Here is a 12,684-nt window from a genome sequence, read left to right as displayed (position 1 = left end):
ACCCACCAGCCCTAGAACCAGCAGCACCACCAGCACCGGCACCGGCAGCGGCAGCCGCACTGCCAGCAGCCCTTCTCCACCCCCACACCCAATGGCTTTCTGGCTCCTGATAAGGCCCTTCATCTCTTCAGTTCAACAAAGTGATCCTGGGTGTGAATGGGCTCAGATATCTGAGTCAAGAATTGCCGAAGTCTCTCACTCTGTCTCTGTCCCTCTGACCGTCTCTGTGTCTCTCATTGGCTCACCCCCACTCCCAGCCCATTCCGGGGGGAAAGTTCCTTCTCCCCGTGGGTGAATTTTCTTTGTCAACTTTGCCACCCACAATCATGAATGAGCGAGGAAACTCGTGGTAAATCATCAAGCTTTAATAGCAGCTTCAAACAGCAAGGTAACGTGGATAAGCAATTAAAGGAACCAAGGTGCTAATTACCGGCTGCTTTGGCTACAAATGGTGGTGGGGGGGGCGGGGGGCGGGGGCGGGTGATACGACGAATAGCTGCGTCCTCCTGGGTGGGAAGGAACGAGGGACTGGACCGATGAGGGAGAAGCAGCTTCGCCTGCCAGGAATGCAGAGGCAGGGGACGAAAGGGGCTGCGAACATCACCACTGCTGGGGTTGTATCCCAGAGAGATCATAAAAAAGGGGGAAGGACCCACGTGTAGGGAAATACTCATAGCATTCCTTTCTGTGGTGGCAAAGAACTGAACTGGAAACTGAGGGGATGCCCACCAATTGGGGAATGGCTGAACAAGTTGTGGTGTATGAATGTTATGGAACACTATTGTGCTAGAAGAAATGATGAGCGGGCAGACTTCAGAAAAACCTGGAAAGACTTGTACGGACTGATGCTGGGTGAAGTGAGCAGAACCAGGAGAACGTTGTACACAGCAACAGCCACGTTGTGAGATGACTGACTTTGATAGACTTAGTTCTTTTTAGCAATGCAAGGATCTAAGACATCTCCAAAGGCTTTGTGATGGAATATGCTATCCACATCCAGAGAAAGAACTATGGAGTTGGAATGAAGATAGAAGCAGACTATTTTCTTTATTTTTTTTTTTTGGTTTTGTTTTATTTTTTTTTTTCCTTTCTCGTGGTTTTTTCCTTTTGTTCTGATTCTTTTTTCACAACATGACTAATGTGGAAATATGTTTAACATTGTACATGTATAGCCTATAACAGGTTGCTTGCTGTTTTGGGGAGGGGAGAGGGCAGGGAGGGAGGAAAAGAGAAAAATTTGGAACTCAAAGTTTTACAAAAATGAATGTTGAAAAGTATCTTTACATGTAATTGGGAAAAAATAAAATACTATTAAGGAAAGAAAAAAAAAGAAAAATAAATTAAAATCCCCAAACCTGTCCAAATACTAACATTTTGAAAATTATATGGTAAATGAACTTAAATGAAGAGTAAAAAAATAAAAACTTTAATAAGATAAAGAGCTATTTTTAAAGGATGAATAAAATGGATAAACTGAAAAAAGGAAAGGGGCTGTCAATGGGGTGTGGTGGCCTCACTGGGTCCATGGCTGTATTTACCCAATCACTTTTTAGCCCCCATCTGTCCCAGCCTCCATCTTGGTCCCTACGGTCCTCTCCTCATATCCATCCGCTGGCCAATACCCCTCTCCATACTCAGACAGCGGCATTCATTCACCTTCCAGAGAACACAGGAGAGAATGAATATTTGATGACAGACAGGCCAACATTCAGGATGGGAATAATGGCCCTGGGAAGGCAGCTGAGGCATCGGGTTACAGTGGTGGATCAGGTGAATGGTAATGGCCTAATGGTGAAACCTTGACAGTCTCTGCCCTCTGAGAGGGTGTTCTGAAGCGCCTCCCATGGTGTGCTGTAGAGAGACCGTGGAGAAGAGCCCTGCATCTGTCTGCTGTCAGAGGATCTGGGTTCAGATTCCACCCCAGACACTTGGCAGTAGGACCTTTGGGCAAGTCACCGCCACTCTGGGATCTCAGTCTCCTCACCGAGGAAATGCAGTCAATGCCTTCTAAGAGGCCTTCCAGTTACAAATCTAGAACCATGATCCCCGGACTGCTCTCTGTGATTTCACTCCTGTGCCAAGGCCTCAGAAGACCCAGGTCTAAGTCCTGGCGTTGACCCTTGACTCTGTGTGTGTGTGTGTGGGTGTGTGTGTGTGTGTGTGCATGTAACCTGGAGCAAGGCACTCAATTACTCTGAGGCCATTACATTCTCTGAGACCTTCTCTGCGGTCATTACTGATCACAAGATCACAGGACCCTTGTTTGTGAGCCAGAGAAGGAAGCTGAGTTTCAGTGACCTACCCAACATCACCCTGATCAGAAGTGTCAGAGGAGGGATTTGAATCCAGGTTCCCCCAAAACAGAGTCATCGCTCCCTCAGTCGTACCACAGGGCCTCTTTAGTGCTAAGATTAAAACACGGCTTTGACCATATTTTTACCAGTTGGAAGGTGAGGCTCAGAGTAGGAAGGGGCTTGTCTGGTGGTCTCTCTAGTACACCTTGAATCCCTCCACACCATGCCCTTGACAGCATGAAGTACTGAAATGAAGAGGGCAGCAGAGCCTGGTGAAGCAGTGTCCTGTAACAGTGGACTTTTATATCATCCATCCATCCATCCATTCATCCATCCATCCATCCATCCATCCATCCATCCATCCATCTGTCTATCCATCTGTCTGCCTGTCTATATTTGTCTATCATCTATCTATATCTATTTGTCTATCCATCTATCTGTGTCTATCTCTGTATCTATTTTCTATCCTGTCTATCATCTATCTATCTGTCTGTCTGTCTGCCTGTCTCTATTTGTCTATCATCTATCTATGTCTATCTATCCATCCATCTAGCTGTATCTATTTTTCCATCCTGTCTATCTATCATCTATCTATCTATCTGTATGTCTGTCTATCCTATCTTGTTTATGGCCCATGTGTGAGCGAAGCAGGCAGAGTGAGACTCATGAGGCCCATTTGACAGAGGAGGAAAGGAGAGTGTCTCAGAAAGGATAGGTGACATGTCTAGGATCTTACAGCTTGGGAAGGGCCTGAGGCGGCATTGGAACCCAGAACCCTTCAGAGTCCAGGTCTCTGGACTCCTGCTGCTTTGTGGGTAAGGTGTGTAGATATCAGGGAGGCCTGGGTGGGGGCTGTCTGTGGAGCCGGGGTGATGGGAGGCCAGCCTGTGGTATTTGTGCCAGGGACTCAGTGTGTGTGGTAGGGAGAAGTGGGGGCCCAGAGATGGTGCTGGGCGAGGAGAGCAATGGAGGGAATGGGTTAGTGGGTTGGACATGTCAGAAGGTAGGTACAAGTGGGGGTGGATATGAACAGGGTGCTACCTTTGGACAGAGCTCACCCTGGGGAGTCGGGGTGCCTGAGGCTCAGGGACTCAGATCCAGCCTGCACATTGGGGTGCCCATGGGGCACTTCCAGGTGAGGAGGTCCTGCCCAACATCACTTTTCTCCCTCGGGCCCCACCTCACTGCCCTTGCTTGCTGCCCTGGGAGAGAGAGCTCCTTACACCAACAGTCACAGGCTGGTCCCTCACTCTCCCTAACATGCCCCTGAAGCAGTCTGCATGGACAGGAGAGTGTCAGGTCACTCCTTCTCCCTCCCTTCTGCCCCAGAGTCTCAGCTCAGGCTTTGAGTCTGTCCAGGTAGCCAGGCATGGCTGTTCAGAACCTGGTCCAGCCCCTGTCTCCCTTTGTTACCTACCCCAGCTCTCCAAATGGCCCCCTCTCAGATGCCCCAGCAGTTTCTTCACCCTGAAGCCCCGCCTTGACAACATCAAGAAAAGCCCAGCCTCGATTTCCCAAATATTGGGGCCTAGATATAAAGCCAGCTTCAGGCCTGCCCACGAGAGCGATCCTTCTGAAAAGATCGCAGAATCAGGGGAAGCCATACCCGATCAGATGGCTCCTGGAGGAGGTCCCAGACCTTCCCTCCTCATTCCCACCCCTCTGAAGGATGCTGATGAGCCCAGGACACAGAGAAGGGAAGGGCGCCAGCATTAAGCACCTACTGTGTTCCGAGTGCTGGGCTGATCGCTTTCCATTTATTATCTCCCATGATCATCACAACAAACCTGGCAAGTGGGTGCTATTATTATCCCCATTTTACAGTTGAGGAAACTGAGCCAGACAGGCTAAGTGACTTGCTCAGGGTCACACAGTTGCTAAGCGTCAGAGGTTAGATTTGACTTCGGCCCTTCCCGACTCTACCCACTGACACATAGCTGCTTCTAGTTAAGTGGAGGGTATGAGAGCCGGCTTGCACCATGTGAATGGACAGCATCCTTCTTGCCTGACTCAGTTTACCTGGAAATAGTGACCGGATCAACAAGTACTTTTTAGTCTTGGTAACAGAGTCTCTGGGAAAGACTGTCCCAGAGCATGGAGAAGACCAGGGACAGTCATGTTCCCACTGGTCACAGGAGGGATGCCCACAGCTGGCTGCTTTGGACACCCATTCACAACAAGCACGCCTCTTCCTCTACCACAGCCCGTGACCCAGCTGTGAGTCACTGCCCGCAGAGGATGATGATTTGGTTGTTTCCTTTAGTCATAAAATGTCAAACACCCAAGGCTGGCATTTCTGTAGAGGGATTGTTTGGCAAAGCAAGGGTGTGGCACTGGCCTCAGTTTCTCTGAGAGGGCCTTCTCCCTAAGATGACTGGCCGGTAGTCAACTTGTTGACCGACCAAATGGAATGCTGTCCGGGGAGGGTGTGACAGACATCAGAGGTGTCATGTCACAAACAGGCACCCGCGGTGCCCGCCTGTCTGGAAGTGGGCTCTCGAGATCTCCCCGGAGGCTGCTGCCGCCTGTGAGGAGAGCAGGCCAGCTGACCCTCTCCCTCCGTTGTTAGCAGGGCCCGTGTTCTCAGCACTGGGATGCAGAACTCCAGAGCCTCCAATCTAAGATTCACAGAGCAAGGCTGGCCTGGCATTGGAGGCAGAGGGTGACCTCCCCGAGGGGATAACACTTTAGGAGCCTTGGAGAAGTGGGCTGGGAGGCGGTCCCTGAGTACCGGAGCTCCTCTGCCCCCCACCTACCCATCCAGGCTCCACCAATAGGAGCTGTTATTGGCGCTGAGGGGAAGCCTGGGACCTGCCCTCAGGGGGCTCGCAGCCTGGTGTGGAGCAAGCCCCCAGTCTGGAGAACTGTGCTGCCCAGGGTTCTGTAATGCCTGGATGCCAGCGGGGCGGGGAAGTGCCAGAACGGATACCAGGGGGTGAGTGACTCAGGCTGCGGTGGGAAGGACTAATGACCACGTGGCTGCTTGTAACACTCATCTCCCATCAAAGGAAAACAATGGAGGAATTGGTGCTCGGCTCGCTGGGATGGCCGGGTCCCGGGCCTGGGCTGGGAGACAGCACGCAGCGAAGCCGCCTTTTCTGACGCCCTGCCGAAAGATCCTGGGGCAAGTCCGAGGACCCCCTGCTCCAAGGGGGCTGATGGCTCCTGGGACACTAGCAGGTGGGACTGGAGCTAGGGTCCTGGCTGTGGATGGTGGTGCCTCAGCAGCGTGAGCTTGGACGAGTCACTTCTGCCCAGAGCCTCAGTTTCCCCACCTGTAAAATGAGGGGGTTGGACCAGAGGGCGGCTGAGACCCTCCCTAGCTCTAGAGATGTGATTGAACAGTCTTAGGTTTTACAGAGAGGGAAACTGAGACCTAGGGAGTGAAAGGGACTTGTCCAAGGTCATTTAACTAGCAAGTAAAAGCAAGCCCAGCGGGAAGATTGGTGGGTTTGGAGTTAAAGGCTCCGAGTTCAAATTCGAGCTCGGCCATTTACTGCCCGTGTGACCTTGGGTGAGTAGGTTCTCCTCCCTGGGTCTCAGTTTCCTCATCTGGCTCTTTGAACTTCTGGTCCGACTATGCATTGCCCCAATGGGCACCGGGTGACTTCTGAGGCGCCCAGGGTGAAGGCCGCTGGCAGGTCCCCCCAGAAGGCAGCCCGAGGGTGGGCGCCAGCACCGGGCGGCCAGGGGCCCCGGGGATCCCTGCAGCCCTCAGCTCAGGGCTGGGCTTTCTCTCCTGCCCCCCCCCCCCCCCCCACCCCCCATGTGTATCTCCCGGAAAAAATGAAGTCAAACAGGTTCCCCGGCGGCGCAGACAATAGGCGCTGGGACGGGACGGGAGGGCTGGGTTACCTGAGGGTCAGAGCTCCGTGGAGCTGGCATCGGCCCTGCCCCTGGGCACCCTGCACAGACCGGGCCGGGCTGGCCCGGGAGGGAGGGCACAGGAGCCGCAGCCATGCTTCGTGCTCGCGAGCCCAGGCTGCTGCGTGACCTTGGGCCGGACTCTGCCAGTCTCTGGGCCGCCGGGCTCCAGCCCCAGGCTGGGACCCCCAACTCTGCCGCGATCCGGGCCCGCTGGGCCATCGTGGGGCGCAGTGACCCCACAGAATGCAGGGCCAGCACTCCGGTCCGGCTGACGCAGCAATAGCGCAGGGGAAGGGCCCCAAGCACCGCGGGACACCCGGGGGGGCGGGGCCCCCGGAGGAGGACCTGGGGGCGGGGCCGGGGCGGCCGCGGTCGCACAGGTGCTGACAGAGTGACCCCGGACGGAGGGCGCGCGTCCGTGGCAGCCCCCGGAGCGGCTGGACGCTTTGGGATCGGCGGAGGCAGCGGCTGGAGGGAGGGGGCGGCCAGCCCGGCCTTGGTCCCGGGTCTGGCTGAGCTTGGGGCCCCCGGACTCCGGGGCTTTAGGACGGAGCGTCTGGCAGCCCCGCGAACCCCCAGGTACGTCCGGGGCAGGGGAGCGGAGGAGGGAGACTATTGGGGAGGGGAGGCCCGTGACTCCGTGGCTCTGTCCACTCTCAGGGCCGAGCCTGGGGACGGACTGCGGCTCTGGGCGCTCTGCCTCGGGTTCCGCGCGTGGGAGTGTGTGTGAGCGCGTGTTGGGAGGCCGGGGGGCAGGGGGAGGAGAGGGGCACCTTCCCTGGAGCACGTCGCCAAGGGACAGCCGGCCTGGCCACCTCCTCCAGGGGGCCTGGGCTTACAGCCCTTTCTCCCTCCCAGCCTCTGTTTACCCAGCTGTCCCAGAGAGAGGTCGGAGCCAGCCCGTGCGCCAGCAGAGCCCCAAGTTGCACTGGCGGACACACTCGAGCCCGGGGATCCGTGGGCACATAGCCCACGCAGGAGTGGGGGGCGTCTTTGCTGCCCTGCTCACGCCTTGGGCTCCCCTGGTGCCAGCCCCCGAGGGGAGATCCTGCGTGTGGACAGCGCCAGAGACTCCTCATTAACAAATAATCCGGGGCGTCTGAGACCTGGTGATTAAGCAGATAGTCAGTTTCCCCAGCCGGCCCCCTCCCCTCCTGTAATTGTGGGAAGGGGCTAGGGGCGAGGCACAGCCCTTGAATTCAAAAGTGGCAGCTGACCCCAGCACTCTGTGAGTGTGTGTATGGGGGTGGGGTGGGCCCAGCACTGCTCCCAGCCTCAGTTTCTGCATCTGCCAAATGGGAGCATCTCCCATTTCTGTAGCAGCATCGTAGTGACGGACAGGCCCCCTCTGCCTCTGGCTGCCCTGCCTTCAGTCCTAGGAAGAGCTTAGCTAAAGGTTTCAGGGTCCCAGGCAGGGATCCTCCTCTTGGAGCCTGTTATGATCCCCATTTTACAGATGGGGACACTGAGGGACACTGAGACCGAGCTGCTCGTGAGGGTTCTCCCAGCCAGGAAGGGCCTGAGGTCAGATTCTGGCCCCTGTCTGGTAGTCTCTAAGTCTGCTCTGTCTCCTGCCCCCCACCCCCATCCCCCCACCCCCCACAACTGCTTTCGGGATTCCCTTTAATTAAGAGAGAGGGACCTGTCTCTTTCCTACCCCACAAGTTCTGGGGAGTGGCTTTTATGCTTCCAGAATTCCCCTGTCAAGCAGAGTATGCTGCTAAGGGACGCTGGTGCCCAGAGCGTTGGACCTGAGTCAGGAAGCCCTGAGTTCAAATCCAGCCTCAGACTATCCTGGCTGTGGGACCCTGGACAGGTCTTTCCACCTCTGTCTGCCTCAGGGACAGTGACATAGCATCCTCAGCGCCCCCTCTATTCCCCCTCCCCAGGGGGTGTGAGGACAGAACCAGATAGGATTTGGGAACGCTTTGCAAACCCGAGGGCCCATGATACAATGTCAGCTCTTGCCGATCTGCCTCCTAACTTCAGTAGTTAAGTCTGGGAGAGCACCAGCTGCTGGAGGGCAGAGCCCCCCCCCCCCCCCCCGGGCTCGGTGCTGGGCACAGCTAGCTGCCTAGAAAGCCATGACCTGACATCCATTGTGCATGTCCTGGATCCCCCAACCTGTCCTAGGTGTGGGCTGGAGCAGTGTCTGGGACTTTATGGCTTTTCTGAGCCCAGTGGAAGACTACCCATTGATCACGTGAGCATACTGAGGCCCAGGGAATTTGGAAGAAATCTCGGAAGCCTGAGAATGCTCCTTTCTTCTGGGCTTTTTGTAGCCATGAATGACTTTCTCCTGTTGAACCATTCTGGGACCAGAGCCCTGGCTTGAGGCTAAAGAGACACAGATTCCGGGTGTGGCCTTTAAGACCTAGCAAAAACAGTAAACCCTCCCCAGGACTGAGCCTCAGGGCCTGCTTTGCCACTTTGGTGTTGCTGGCCTTTGGACTAGGGCTGGCCTGAAGCTGACTTTTCCATCTCGAAAGAAAAGGGTTCTGTGGGGGCTTCCAAATGGACTCAGATGCGTGATCTCCTTCAGGTGGTTACTCTCTCCAGTGAAGCAGATTGCCACCCATTCCTGCCCCTCCCAGAAACCTTGGTAGACAGGAGGCTGTGTAGAAATCGCCAGGGGAGACCCAGGTTCCTCCATTTAGCAATTGTGTGCCTCTTCTGGAGCCTGGTTTCCCCACCTCCATAGGTGACTGACTGACTGTAAGAGTTCCTTTTCCTTTGTGAGGTTCTCCACAGCCTCCAAGTTCTTGGCAAGGCCTTCATGGCCATGGGGCAGGGCGTTTGTTACTATTCTTACGACCACTCAGTGTGCTAGGGACCTTCCAGGATCTGTAAGACTTTACATTTTCATGGCAACATTCAGTACAGCCCTGTGGCCTGTCCCTCTGTGAGAGCCCTCCTTCTCTCTGATGGTTGGCCTTTCTATGACTCACAGTGAGACTGCCTTTTTTGGCCCTGAATTTCTTCCCCTAAAGTTCTAGCCTGATGTGAATGGATTATAGAGATGGCCCTGAGGCCTTGAAGGCCACACAGAGTCTGCTGGGGCCTACCATGGGAGAAAAGTAGAGGCTTTTTGAACTGGGCCAGGGGTGAGAAGACCAGCCTGGTGGACTTTGTCTCTCAGTGAGGAATGTGGTGGCCCCCAGCATCCTAGGGAAGCACGTAACGGTGATAAAGAGGATGGGCAAGGAGAATGTTTCCCCTACCACCTATAGCTTCTTATCGTCCCTTCAGGCTGATAACCAGGCCCTTCTTAGCTCTTTCTAGTCTGATTCACTGGGGCACAAAAGAGCTGCCCAGACTGCCTCTCAGTCCTGCAGCACACAACCTAGGGCTGGAGGAGGCCAGTGGGCCAACAAGACTCAAACCCACTCTGACGCACAATAGGTGCATTAGAGAGGCGGGTGACGGACAGTCGAGGTGAGGCCTGTGCATGACACAGAGGAGCACAGGAACGCAGGTGCCAGGGGAGCCGCCTGGAGCACTTTGGAGAAGCATAGCCCTTTGAATGGGGGTCCCTCTAGGTAACGATCTCAGGCCTGGAGCTGGGACAGACTGCAGAGGCCACCCCCCTCATTTTACAGAGAAGGCAACTTCTCTGGGACAGGGGCAGGGACTGGCATGACCTTGCCCAAGGACAAATACTAGACCACAGATGTAGAGTTGGAGGGAGGAGAAACCCCCAGGGTCATCTAGCCAACCACCTCGTGTTACAGATCAGGAAACTGAGGCCAAGCCAGACTTACTCAAGGTCACAGATGGGTTTCTAGAGCTGGAAGGGAACTCGGAGACCATGGATTCTAACTCTCTCATTTTACAGTTGAGGAAACTGAGGCCCAGAGGGAACCTAGGAACGCTTTCTGGTCCAACCCCCATTTGCCCAGTGAGGAAACAGAGATGCAGAGAGGCTCAGTGGCGGCCTAAGGTCACACATGTCAGTAAGCATCAGAGGCATGTTTTGAGCCCAAGTCCTCTGGTTCCGGGGGCAGGGCTCTTCCCCACCCCACCTCCTCCCTGGGAGGCGAGTGACTCCTCTCAGCCCCTTCCAAATAAGAAAACAACTAACAATATATACATACATATATATAGAGAGAGATGTGTATATATTTATATATATATAATATATATATATAATATATATATATACAACCTTGCAACAACCCTGGGAGTTAGCTACTATTATTATGCCCATTTTACAGATGAGGAAATTGAGGCAGAGGTTAAGTCACACAGTTATTTTATTTTATTTTATTTTTTTTAGGCAATTGGGGTTAAGTGACTTGCCCAGGGTCACACAGCTAGTAAGTGTCAAGTGTTTGGTCTGAGGCTGGATTTGAACTCAGGTCCTCCTGATTTCAGGGCCGGTGCTCTATCCACTGCTCCACCTAGCTGCCCCCAGGGGCTCAGATTCTTTTTTTTAAATTTAAATTTAAATTTAAATTTTTATTTCTATTTATTTATTTATTGTCACACAGTTATTAAGTGTCTGAGTCAGGATTTGAATTCGGGTCCTCCTGACTTCAGGACTAGCACATGGCAATAGGAATTAGAAGGGATTTTAGGCAGCCGCTGACCCACTTCTGATTTGCTAATGGAGGCCACTGAGAAGGCTGGAGGGGAAGGAGTGCCCTGAAGGAGCAGCATTCTCTTTTTAAATTTCTTTTTAAATACATTTATTAAAAAAACCCAACAACCACCACAAATCTCTACTTTCCTGTGGCTAATACACGCCCTCTGTTCTATGCCGAGGAAGCAGATTCATTTCAGGCCATTTTAATTCTTTTCATCAGTGCTCCGGGGCCTGGCACCTCCCCAAAATGTGGGCCCAGAACTGACCTCAGCCCTCCAGGTGTGCTCTGACCAGGGCCTGACCTCACACCTCTCTTAAAGCAGCCTCAAGTCTGGTCAGCTATTTTTCTTGCCCTGTGTGTTGAGGTTGACTCGAGGGGCATGTGGGCCACTGAGACTTTCAGATCTTTGTCAGACAGGCTGCCAGCTAGCTGTGCCTCTCCGGTCCTGAGCTTGTGAGGCTCCATTTTCAGACTTCGCCTTCTTGGATTTGGCCTGCCCGTCCTGAAGGTGGCCCCCTGCAGGGCAGTGCATCCTGTGCTGTGTCCAGGCATGCATGAAGATGTTGACCTGAGCGGGGGTCCCTGGTGAAACCTTGTTTGCCGAGTGAATTAGAAACGTAAACTAGATGGGAGCGTTCTCTTTTGAACAATGGGGCCCAGGTCCAGAGCGAGATAGTACCTCAGAGGCCATCGGGGCCTCGTTGGACAACTGGGGAAACTGAGGCACAGAGAGGGAAGGGACATGTCCAGGGTCCTGGTACGAGTCTGAGGTCTTCCTGAGCCCAAGTCCAGTGCTCTCTCTGTGTTTGGACCTCAGAGGCACCTTTGCTTGTGCCTGGGGTAGGCCTGAGGTTTCTTGGACACTCAGAAGGGAAGGGTTAGGAACAGTCCCTGCAAGCTGGGCGGGGTTGTGCCCCAGCCTCCTCCTGTGACGCTGTCGGGTGGCCTTGAGGTGCAGGCAGAGGGCAAGGCCGGCCTTGTGTCTCGCACTCACTCCCAGCAGGGGTGCCTGGGTACAGATGTAGCTCTGAGAGGGGGCTGGAACTCAGCCGTCTCCCAAGGGTCCTGGAGCCGGGGCAGGGACCTGGGAGAGCAGCATCTGCTTCCTTGGCTAGGACAGAGGGCCCGTATGAGCCACAGGAAAGTACAGATTTGTGATTAGTTTTTTAAAAAGAAATTTAATGTTTAACTTTTTGTGTAAACGGGTGACCTGCCAAGGCGATCTTCCAAAGTCCAGAACACTGCCACCCTCCAATGGGCCAGCAGCTGAGCCTGCAGCCTTTGGTGGCTTCCTGCTCTGCCCTGGTCCCAGCACCTCTGCCATTGTGGGTCTCACCCACGTGTTGGATGGAAACCCGATCCTGTGAAGGGCCAGGAGCCCTGGAAATATTTAACCCCAGCGAATCCCTTCTGTGCCAGCTGGGGAGAAGGTAGCACCTGCTTCCATGCCCACTTTTCTGGAGGGCTGATCCATATGCCTTGTGTCTGCTGCACAAGGGGTGGTCAGGGAGGGAGGGCAGCTTGGCCCTCACCTCCCGGTAGTGCTGTCTAATTACTGCGTCTTCTGCTCTCCTGGGCACTGCATGCCAATGAGCATTTATTAAGCACTTATTGTGTGCCAGGTGCTGACCTGGGCACACCACGGAAGGCAGAAACATGGTCCCTGCCCTCGAGGGGCTCGCCTTCTAAAGGGGGACATGACACAGAAATAACCAGAAGCAATAATACAGAATTGATGGAACGTGACCCGCTGATGGCCACTCCCTTGGACAGTTCAGCTCTCGGGGGTAAGAAATAAGAAATAGAAACAGTGTGGATGGAAACCTCATTAGGAAGAGCAGGTGGGGGAGGGGACTCAACTGAAGCACTGGGTTGAGCTGGAGCTCCATGCCGAGGGTCAGGATTGGGCTTCCCCCGGTGACCGGGTCTGAGCACGA

The 12,684-nt window shown here is 54.3% G+C and overlaps 1 protein-coding gene across 4 annotated transcripts in view; it reads left to right on the top strand.

Annotated features, from left to right (window-relative positions):
• Window positions 1-2,853: 2,853 nt before the first annotated feature.
• MTUS1 (microtubule associated scaffold protein 1) overlaps window positions 2,854-12,684 on the top strand; it is a 128,190-nt gene continuing 118,359 nt past the window's right edge. For 3 of the 4 annotated variants that reach the window (XM_027853640.1, XM_027853636.1, XM_027853641.1), the window contains exon 1: window positions 2,854-5,474. The gene's annotated coding sequence lies outside the window, so the exon portion shown is untranslated. Of the gene's footprint in view, window positions 5,475-6,662; window positions 6,741-12,684 lie in introns of those variants that run through there. The other variant, XM_027853637.1, reaches the window with a different exon arrangement.

Source organism: Vombatus ursinus, unplaced genomic scaffold (assembly GCF_900497805.2).
Source record: "Vombatus ursinus unplaced genomic scaffold, bare-nosed wombat genome assembly UNPS02010193.1, whole genome shotgun sequence".
In the NCBI taxonomy this organism is placed as follows: Eukaryota; Metazoa; Chordata; class Mammalia; order Diprotodontia; family Vombatidae; genus Vombatus; species Vombatus ursinus.
Note: the sequence above shows the minus strand (reverse complement) of the source record. Positions and strands in the feature narration are given on the sequence as shown.